General features: G+C 43.2%; 3 non-coding genes across 3 annotated transcripts in view; all 3 read left to right on the forward strand.

The window, feature by feature from the left end:
• The first annotated feature begins 4980 nt into the window (after positions 1-4980).
• LOC148165469 (small subunit ribosomal RNA) lies at positions 4981-6901 on the forward strand. Its single transcript, XR_015771445.1, has one exon. It is a non-coding gene; the product is annotated as a small subunit ribosomal RNA (ribosomal RNA).
• A 1616-nt stretch (positions 6902-8517) lies between these two features.
• Positions 8518-8674, forward strand: LOC148165470 (5.8S ribosomal RNA). The gene has a single exon (XR_015771443.1). It is a non-coding gene; the product is annotated as a 5.8S ribosomal RNA (ribosomal RNA).
• A 658-nt stretch (positions 8675-9332) lies between these two features.
• Positions 9333-10000, forward strand: part of LOC148165471 (large subunit ribosomal RNA) — a 4039-nt gene continuing 3371 nt past the window's right edge. Inside the window, exon 1 of the ribosomal RNA XR_015771448.1 lies at positions 9333-10000. This exon is cut by the window's right edge and continues 3371 nt beyond it. This is a non-coding gene — a ribosomal RNA (large subunit ribosomal RNA).

Genomic DNA, 10000 nt, shown 5'->3' on the forward strand with positions numbered 1-10000 from the left:
TTGAACGCTACAGTTTCGAGAATCTATTCGGAACTGAAGCGTTCACATTGAACGCTACAGTTTCGAGAATCTATTCGGAACTGAAGCGTTCACATTGAACGCTACAGTTTCGAGAATCTATTCGGAACTGAGGCGTTCACTTTGAACGTTACAGTTTCGAGAATTTATTCGGAACTGAAGCGTTCACATTGAACGTTACAGTTTCGAAAGGACAAAATTAACAAAGACCAAAAGTCCGAGAAAAATTGAAATTAAATGAAAATGAACAAAAGTTCGGACCGAACTAACATTAATCGAAAGTGGATGTCATAATTTTAAGTCCCTAACTGAACGGGATCTAAAACCCTTTCGAAACTGTGGCGTTCGAATTTTGATGAAAATTATTCTAAGTCCAAAGTCGGAACTGAAGCGTTCACATTGAACGCTACAGTTTCGAAATCTATTCGGAACTGAAGCGTTCACACTGGCGATTGCTTATGCAACCATGAAAGCACAAATATGAAACGCTACAGTTTCGAAAACTCATTCGGAACTGAAGCGTTCACACTGGCGATTGTTTATGCAACCATGAAAGCACAAAAATGAAACGCCACAGTTGCGAAAACTCATTCGGAACTGATGCGTTTACACCGAACGCTACAGTTTTGAAACCTCGTTCGGAACTGATGCGTTCAAAATGTCGAAATTTTTACAAGTCCAGTTTCGGAACTGTAGCGACTGCATGGACTTAGCGCGAAAAGGACACATTCAGTGGGAACTGTAGCGGTAGGGACCCGTAAAAAAAGTAAAAAAAATAATAAAATATTTTATTTTTTGCTTTTTACCTTCCGTATACACAATTTTTTTTTTTTTTTTTTTTTTTTTTTTTTTTAAGTCCAAATTGGGAACTGTAGCGGTCAACAGAAAAAAAAACTTTTTCCATCAACCACATACAATTCCCATTTTTAATATAATATTATTATTTATATTAATATTATAATTATTCATAATATATTACTGAACATTTGCTTCTCCTCAGTTTCGTTCTTTGGTTTCCAATATCATTCACTCGATCATATTTAATTCAAGCTTGTTATCGGAGGAGAAACAAGTCTTTCACAATTTTCACCAGTTCTGCTTACCATGTGACGGATCTTTTGTTTTTCAACGGGCGGAACAATAATCGAGATTTTTACTGCTTGGTGTTTCGGGCTTTGTGTTTTATTTTATAGATCCGTCACATTATTCAAGTAAATTATTCAATTCAATTTGTCGTCTGCATTAGAGTCAAGATTATTAATTTCATCTCATTTGCAGACGACTTTGGATAAGAGCACTGGGTGGTCACGTTTTTTAACTAGCGGTGAATTAGCTAATTCGTTCGCAAAATGCACGTTACAGGCGGACTAATTCACATTTCGCTATTCATCGAGAAATTTTTATTCACAGCGGTATATTGTCTTTCTAGAGACTTACCACTTTTTATTTCATCGATGTATTTTTATTTTTAATTTAGCATAATATCATTAAACGGGGTCGCGATGTACGAGAGGTAACAGATCGTACGGACGCGCACATTTGATTTCATGTCAATCCATTCATCGTGCGTACTTGTCCGTCATCGCTGCCACTTACCATCACTACTCCCTATATATGCCACCGCGGCAGCGATCAGCTCTGAATCGCTCGATGCGTGAAACGATCGAAATCCCATAGTGCGCCGGCCGCTCGCTATGGGCGAGGGGTAGAGTAAAACGGTCTGATCGCTCGGTGCAAAAGTCCGTTTGGGTACTTAGAGACGGAATTTTAAAATTCTGATTTCGCAGATCAATTTCAAGGATTATTAGGACTCGAATGCTGTCGACCATGTTTTGTAAAAAAAGTTTTTTACGTTTTTACGGCAATTTGACTGAACGCTACAGTTTCGAAAAAAAGTCGGAACTGTGGCGTTCGATCGAAATTTTTCCAAGTCCGAAGTCGAAACTGTAGCGGTCGACCAAAATTTTTCTAAGTCCGATTCGAAACTGAGGCGTTCGACCGAAATTTTTCCAAGTCCAATTCGAAACTGTAGCGTTCGAACAAAATTTTTCTAAGTCCGAAGTCGAAACTGTAGCGTTCGGCGCTCATTCGTCTAAGTCCGAACTCGGAAGTGTAGCGGTTGACAAATTTACATTGACCAAAAGTCCGAGAAAAATCGAAATTAAATCCAAACGAACAAATGTTTGGGTCGAACTAGCATCGATAGAAGGTAGATTTTATAATTTCAAGCTCCTAATTAAACGGGATCTAAAACCCTCTGAAACTGAGGCGTTCGAAATTTGATGAAAATTTTTCTAAGTCCGAAATAGGAACTGTGGCGGTCGAGCGAAATTTTTCTAAGTCCGTAGTCGAAACTGAGGTGTTCGAATTTTTGATAAAAATTTTTCTAAGTCTCATGTTGGAACTGTGGCGGTCGAGCGAAATTTTTCCAAGTCCGAAGTCGAAACTGTAGCGTTCGAACGAAATTTTTCTAAGTCCGAAGTCGAAACTGTAGCGTTCGGCGCTCATTCGTCTAGTCCGAAGTCGGAAGTGTAGCGGTTGACAAATTTACATTGACCAAAAGTACGAGAAAAATCGAAATTAAATGCAAACGAACAAATGTTTGGGTCGAACTAACATCGATAGAAGGTAGATTTTATAATTTCAAGCTTCTAATTAAACGGGATCTAAAACCCTCTGGAAACTGAGGCGTTCGAAATTTTGATGAAAATTTTTCTAAGTCCGAAATAGGAACTGTGGCGGTCGAGCGAAATTTTTCTAAGTCCGTAGTCGAAACTGAGGTGTTCGAATTTTTGATAAAAATTTTTCTAAGTCTCATGTTGGAACTGTGGCGGTCGAGCGAAATTTTTCCAAGTCCGAAGTCGAAACTGTAGCGTTCGAACGAAATTTTTCTAAGTCCGAAGTCGAAACTGTAGCGGTCGACCAAAATTTTTCTAAGTCCGATTCGAAACTGAGGCGTTCGACCGAAATTTTTCTAAGTCCAATTCGAAACTGTGGCGGTCGAGCGAAATTTTTCTAAGTCCGAAGTCGAAACTGTAGCGTTCGGCGCTCATTCGTCTAAGTCCGAAGTCGGAAGTGTAGCGGTTGATAAATTTACATTGACCAAAAGTCCCAGAAAAATCGAAATTAAATGCAAACGAACAAAAGTTACGGTCGAACTAACACCAAACAAGGGTGGCTGTGATAATTTCAAACCCCTAACTAAACGGGATCTAAAACCCTCTGGAAACTGAGGCGTTCGAAATTTTGATGAAAATTATTCTAAGTCCGAAGTCGGAACTGAGGTGTTCGGTCGAAATGCCGTAAAAAACGTTAAAAAATATTTTTTTCAAAACACCGTTAACGGCATTCGAGTCCTAATGACCCTTGAAATTGATCTGCGAAATCAGAATTTTAAAATTCCGTCTCTAAGTACCCAAACGGACTTTTGCACCGAGCGATCAGACCGATTTACCCGACCCCTCGCCCATAGCGAGCGGCCGGCGCGCTATGGGATTTCGACCGTTTCGCGCATCGAGTGATTCAGAGCTGAACGCTGCCGCGCTGGCATATATAGGGATAGTAGTGGTGGTATGTAGCAGCGGACAAAAGCGTACGATCGAAATGTGATTTTATGTGCGTCCGATTATCTTGTTACCTCTCGTACACCGCGACTTACCCGTAGTTGGGACGATGGCCGGAATGTGTACCCTGTGGACCCACCATCGTTTGAGGGATGACAAATCTTGCCATTGACCATGCACAGCGAGATTGCGGATGCGGCGAGCGTTTCTATGTTAGCGGTCCAAATGCAATCAAAGATTTTATGTGTTCGTGTCAGAACGACCAAAAATTAACAAATGCGTCAACTCACTAAAGTCCGAGCGAGAATTTTGAAATAAATAAAATTTCATAAACTCGTAACGTGTGAATATTTCTAAAGAGAAATCTCACAATAAACCGTCGCTTTCAATCTAGCGAAGAGTATGGAGAATGTTTGAACTTTTGCTTGTCGACGACGATATTTTTTCTTTACGATAAAATTTCAAGTCGATGTGCCCAAAAATCTCTAAATTTTGAACTGGGAAATTATTTCTTCGTCCGATGAATCGCATTGATCTCTGTTTTTGACGAAAAAAAGACGGATAAAATGCAGCATTCAATCAAGGATATAAAATAAAAGAAAAATTTTCCGTAAAAACTATATTACAATGGAGGATTATGTTTCTACTTTTCGTCCGATGAGTCGCAACAAAAATAAGTAATCCATCCGTCGTTGTTCGTTTAGTCGATCTGAATGCACTGTAAAAATTTATTAAAGTAAAATGTTACGTTTGCATTTCATGAATTTTGACAAACGTGTACCGAAATGTGTACAAATTATTTATTTCGACGACGACGACAACTTAGAACGGATGAATAAAATTAATTGTTGCAAGATTCAAACAAGGATGAAAAAGTCATAGAAAATTATTCCGTAACCATGATATTGGATTATTTTTTCTTCACTCTCTCCTCCGATGAGTCGCAACAAATAAAAATCCATAAATCAATTCATCCGTCGTTGTTCGTTTAGTCGATCTGAATGCACTGTAAAAATTTATTAAAGTAAAAATGTTACGTTGCATTTCATGAATTTTGACAAACGTGTACCCCGAAGTGTGTACAAATTATTTATTTCGACGACGACGACAACTTAGAACGGATGAATAAGAATAAAATTGTTGCAGGAGATTCAATCAAGGATGATGTGAAAAAAATGTCGAAAAATTTTCCATCCAGAAAGATCGCGTGGCGTTACGTCTCTTCTTACGAGGTTTTCGTTTCGCAGACACGCACACTTTCTTCAAAACAATAATAGGAAAGTGTTCAGTTTTTTATAAGAGCAGCAGGTGTCTTTCCGAAATTCTACGATTATTGTAGCTTATATGACTAGAAGGAAAGAAAGACTAAAACTCTCTTATTTTAAAACAAGAACGCAGTTCCCTGGTTGATCCTGCCAGTAGTCATATGCTTGTCTCAAAGATTAAGCCATGCATGTCTCAGTACAAGCCAAATTAAGGTGAAACCGCGAAAGGCTCATTAAATCAGTTATGGTTCCTTAGATCGTACCCACATTTACTTGGATAACTGTGGTAATTCTAGAGCTAATACATGCAAACAGAGCTCCAACCGGAAACGGAAGGAGCGCTTTTATTAGATCAAAACCAATCGGTGGCGGTCTCCGTCATCGTACAACTTGGTGACTCTGAATAACTTTACGCTGATCGCACGGTCTCGCACCGGCGACGCATCTTTCAAATGTCTGCCTTATCAACTGTCGATGGTAGGTTCTGCGCCTACCATGGTTGTAACGGGTAACGGGGAATCAGGGTTCGATTCCGGAGAGGGAGCCTGAGAAACGGCTACCACATCCAAGGAAGGCAGCAGGCGCGCAAATTACCCACTCCCGGCACGGGGAGGTAGTGACGAAAAATAACGATACGGGACTCATCCGAGGCCCCGTAATCGGAATGAGTACACTCTAAACCCTTTAACGAGGATCAATTGGAGGGCAAGTCTGGTGCCAGCAGCCGCGGTAATTCCAGCTCCAATAGCGTATATTAAAGTTGTTGCGGTTAAAAAGCTCGTAGTCGAATCTGTGTCCCGCGCCGCCGGTTCATCGTTCGCGGTGTCAACTGGCGTGCCGCGGGACGTCCTGCCGGTGGGCTTAGCTCGAGAGGGCGGCCCAACTCAATCCCGCCGCGGTGCTCTTCATTGAGTGTCGAGGTGGGCCGGCACGTTTACTTTGAACAAATTAGAGTGCTTAAAGCAGGCTAAAACTTCGCCTGAATACTGTGTGCATGGAATAATGGAATAGGACCTCGGTTCTATTTTGTTGGTTTTCGGAACCCCGAGGTAATGATTAATAGGAACGGATGGGGGCATTCGTATTGCGACGTTAGAGGTGAAATTCTTGGATCGTCGCAAGACGGACAGAAGCGAAAGCATTTGCCAAAAACGCTTTCATTGATCAAGAACGAAAGTTAGAGGTTCGAAGGCGATCAGATACCGCCCTAGTTCTAACCATAAACGATGCCAGCTAGCGATCCGCCGACGTTCTTCCGATGACTCGGCGGGCAGCTTCCGGGAAACCAAAGCTTTTGGGTTCCGGGGGAAGTATGGTTGCAAAGCTGAAACTTAAAGGAATTGACGGAAGGGCACCACCAGGAGTGGAGCCTGCGGCTTAATTTGACTCAACACGGGAAACCTCACCAGGCCCGGACACCGGAAGGATTGACAGATTGAGAGCTCTTTCTTGATTCGGTGGGTGGTGGTGCATGGCCGTTCTTAGTTGGTGGAGCGATTTGTCTGGTTAATTCCGATAACGAACGAGACTCTAGCCTGCTAAATAGGCGTATTTCGACATCCCAAAGGCCCGTCGATCCTGGGTTCGCCCGGTGGTCGTGCGCGGTTTTTACTGTCGGCGTACAAACAATTCTTCTTAGAGGGACAGGCGGCTTCTAGCCGCACGAGATTGAGCAATAACAGGTCTGTGATGCCCTTAGATGTTCTGGGCCGCACGCGCGCTACACTGAAGGAATCAGCGTGTCCTCCCTGACCGAGCGGTCCGGGTAACCCGCTGAACCTCCTTCGTGCTAGGGATTGGGGCTTGCAATTGTTCCCCATGAACGAGGAATTCCCAGTAAGCGTGAGTCATAAGCTCGCGTTGATTACGTCCCTGCCCTTTGTACACACCGCCCGTCGCTACTACCGATTGAATGATTTAGTGAGGTCTTCGGACCGGTACGCGATGGCGTTTCGACGTCGTCGATGTCGCTGGGAAGATGACCAAACTTGATCATTTAGAGGAAGTAAAAGTCGTAACAAGGTTTCCGTAGGTGAACCTGCGGAAGGATCATTAACGTGTCCTCGTACACACGAATTTTGACATATGTATAATTTATTATTATGCATTTTTATTTGATCGTGTCGATGTACACTTTATGTTTTTACAACACCGTCGTCGATGACATGGAGTCGACGGCACGATCTTTTGTCGTGCCGTTGCTTGTTTCTTTTTGAAACACCGTGTGTACGACGTTTTGAACTACGAATCGTACATATTCGGAAAAACAATAGCGTTACGCTGGCCCGCAGCGCCGGTCCTTGCGATCGAGTTTTTCACCTTTTTTGAACGAGAAAAACCGAATTCGCTCGGGCATACGGCTGTTTCTTCGGGTACCTAGATTTTTTGATTTTTTTTGTACTATCTCTCGATCTTTTCCAATGATGGAAAAAAGGAGGGACGCTTTCGGTTTTTCGACCGGATCGCGGAAAGTTGTGAACTCCACCGCGAAAGTCGAAAGACGTTAGAAGTCCTCTTTTTTCGGACACACGGAGAGGATGTAGCAGAGTAGTCGAGAAAGAAGAAAATCGCAGGTGTCGAATTAGGTTACGACTCCGTGGGTTTTAAATGATTTACGCCCGGCTACGGGACCGGCGAGAAACGCTCCCGATTTTACGATTCGCGTGAATGATGTTCGTCGTTAGACGCTTCAAAGAGTTTTTTGAAAGCGCCGTTAAACGAGCGATCACACACACATCACACCTTGCTTTTTTAATGTTTTTGGTAGATGTGGTAAAGTGATTTCGTTAGAAACGGTAAAATTCTCTTTACGGAGCGTACGACTGCACCATTTCAAAATTATATACACCGTCAATCGTCATTAAGTCACGATATAGAACGGTAAACTTGAGGATTTTATGTTAGACGCTCAGTCTGGCACGTCTATAGATTTTTTCGTCAAAATTCACGATCTGTCTTCGGTTTGGCGACGAAAAAATATAGAAAGAAAATTGAAACACGAACACAAAGACCGCCCGCGAAAATCTCTTTTCGCTTACGGCGGATACTAATTCGCTTTTTCATAACGAGTACGATGATGTAATGATGTGTTGATTCCGATCGATCAAAAACCGTCTCTTCGTCACACTTTTTAAAGTGCTTGACACACGCACACTAAATGAAAGACACAATAAAGGAAAACTACCGAAAATGTAGTTTATGAGAGAAAGCAGCATTATTTATTAAAATTATTGCTGAGAAAAAGGAAATTGGCAAATTCCTAATTAAAATCGTATCGAACATGTCCCATCTTCACACATACATGCTCGTACTTTGCGTGTAAAAGCGGAGACCGCGTGAAAAAGAAAAGTGCTTCTTTTTCGGTGCGCGGATACAAATTTGTGTTTGGGTTAATATTTTTTTTAATTTTTTCGTACGCGTAAAACTGAGACCGACGATCGCGTTCCCTTTCAGACGAGAAAGTACGGACGAAAGACAATTAAGAGCGAGAATCATAAATATCCATACCACAACACCGAAATTTTAGACGTGGCACGTTTCGGAACCACGAAGATCATTTTCGTTTCGGATGTACGCACGTACGCAAAAATTTTTGCAAGACGTGTATAGACAGCTGGACGATCGGCATGATCGGGGTTCTTGTGGAACGAGCGTTTAAATTTTAAAAAGATTACCCTGAACGGTGGATCACTTGGCTCGTGGGTCGATGAAGAACGCAGCTAATTGCGCGTCAACTTGTGAACTGCAGGACACATGAACATCGACATTTCGAACGCACATTGCGGTCCTCGGATATAATGTTCCCGGACCACTCCTGGCTGAGGGTCGTGTCAATTTCAAAGACTGCTCGGTTTTCGTTTTCGGACGAAAACGTCGGAGCGTGTTGGATGTGTTGCGACGCGTCGAATAGGTACTCATTAATGTACGTGATCGTCACTTACGTCACGATATAACGACGCACGCCTCGAACGTGTGCCGAGACGTTTACTCGAGCGTGTTTTTTCGTCAAAAAGGACGGGACGGGTATGCTTTGTATTTTTTTTTTACAAAGTCCGTCGGACGTCCACCTTGCGAATCATAAATACGAAAGTGTTTACGTCGGCACATGTTCTTGCGTGGTGTGTCGTAGAATCGTGTGTTTGTGTGCGTTTCTCGTGCAGCGAGTAAATTTGCGCGACATCTTAAGACGCGAAAGCGACCAACTACTACTTGTTGTAGTTGTTGGCTGGTCTTTCGGCGTAGCACGTCCTATTTCTTCAACATGTCGTCATTTAAAAAAAAAAATGGCGTTTTAAGGTTGAGAACGTTATAGACGGTCGTCGTGTCCGAGACGTGTAATGCAAATCGCGACAGACGTCAGATCGTAAGCGTTTCTGTAAACTTAGCCATTTTTTAAAAAGAAAAATGACGAACACGTATAGCAAGGAATGGGAGACGTGTCGTGATCGTCGAAATGACCGAATGAAAAATTTTTATTTTTCATATGCGACCTCAGAGCAGGTGAGACTACCCGCTGAATTTAAGCATATTACTAAGCGGAGGAAAAGAAACTAACTAGGATTCCCTCAGTAGCGGCGAGCGAACAGGGAGAAGCCCAGCACCGAATCCCGCGGCCGAAACCGGACGCCGGGAAATGTGGTGTTAGGGAGGATCCGTCATCCCGAGATCGTGCGGCGCGTCCAAGTCCATCTTGAACGGGGCCACAGCCCATAGAGGGTGCCAGGCCCGTAGCGACCGCTGCCGATAACGGGAGGATCTCTCCTCAGAGTCGGGTTGCTTGAGAGTGCAGCCCTAAGTGGGTGGTAAACTCCATCTAAGGCTAAATATGACCACGAGACCGATAGCGAACAAGTACCGTGAGGGAAAGTTGAAAAGAACTTTGAAGAGAGAGTTCAATAGTACGTGAAACCGTTCAGGGGTAAACCTGAGAAACCCGAAAGGTCGAAAGGGGAGATTCAGCGTGACTCGATGGCGGCGCTGGACGATCGTGTGACAGATGGCGTACGCGTCGTTTGCACCTTTCGTTTTGTCGATCTGCCGTCGAACGCGTGCACTTCTCCCCCTGTAGGACGTCGCGATCCGTTGAGTGCCGGTCTAAGGCCCGCGGTGGAGCTCGTTCGGACGGTTCGCCGTTCGCCGAATGAACCCGTGGTG

This window comes from Gnatocerus cornutus, unplaced genomic scaffold, assembly GCF_029298725.1.
Source record: "Gnatocerus cornutus isolate USDA-ARS CGAHR unplaced genomic scaffold, icGnaCorn1.1 ctg00000308.1, whole genome shotgun sequence".
Lineage (NCBI taxonomy): Eukaryota > Metazoa > Arthropoda > Insecta > Coleoptera > Tenebrionidae > Gnatocerus > Gnatocerus cornutus.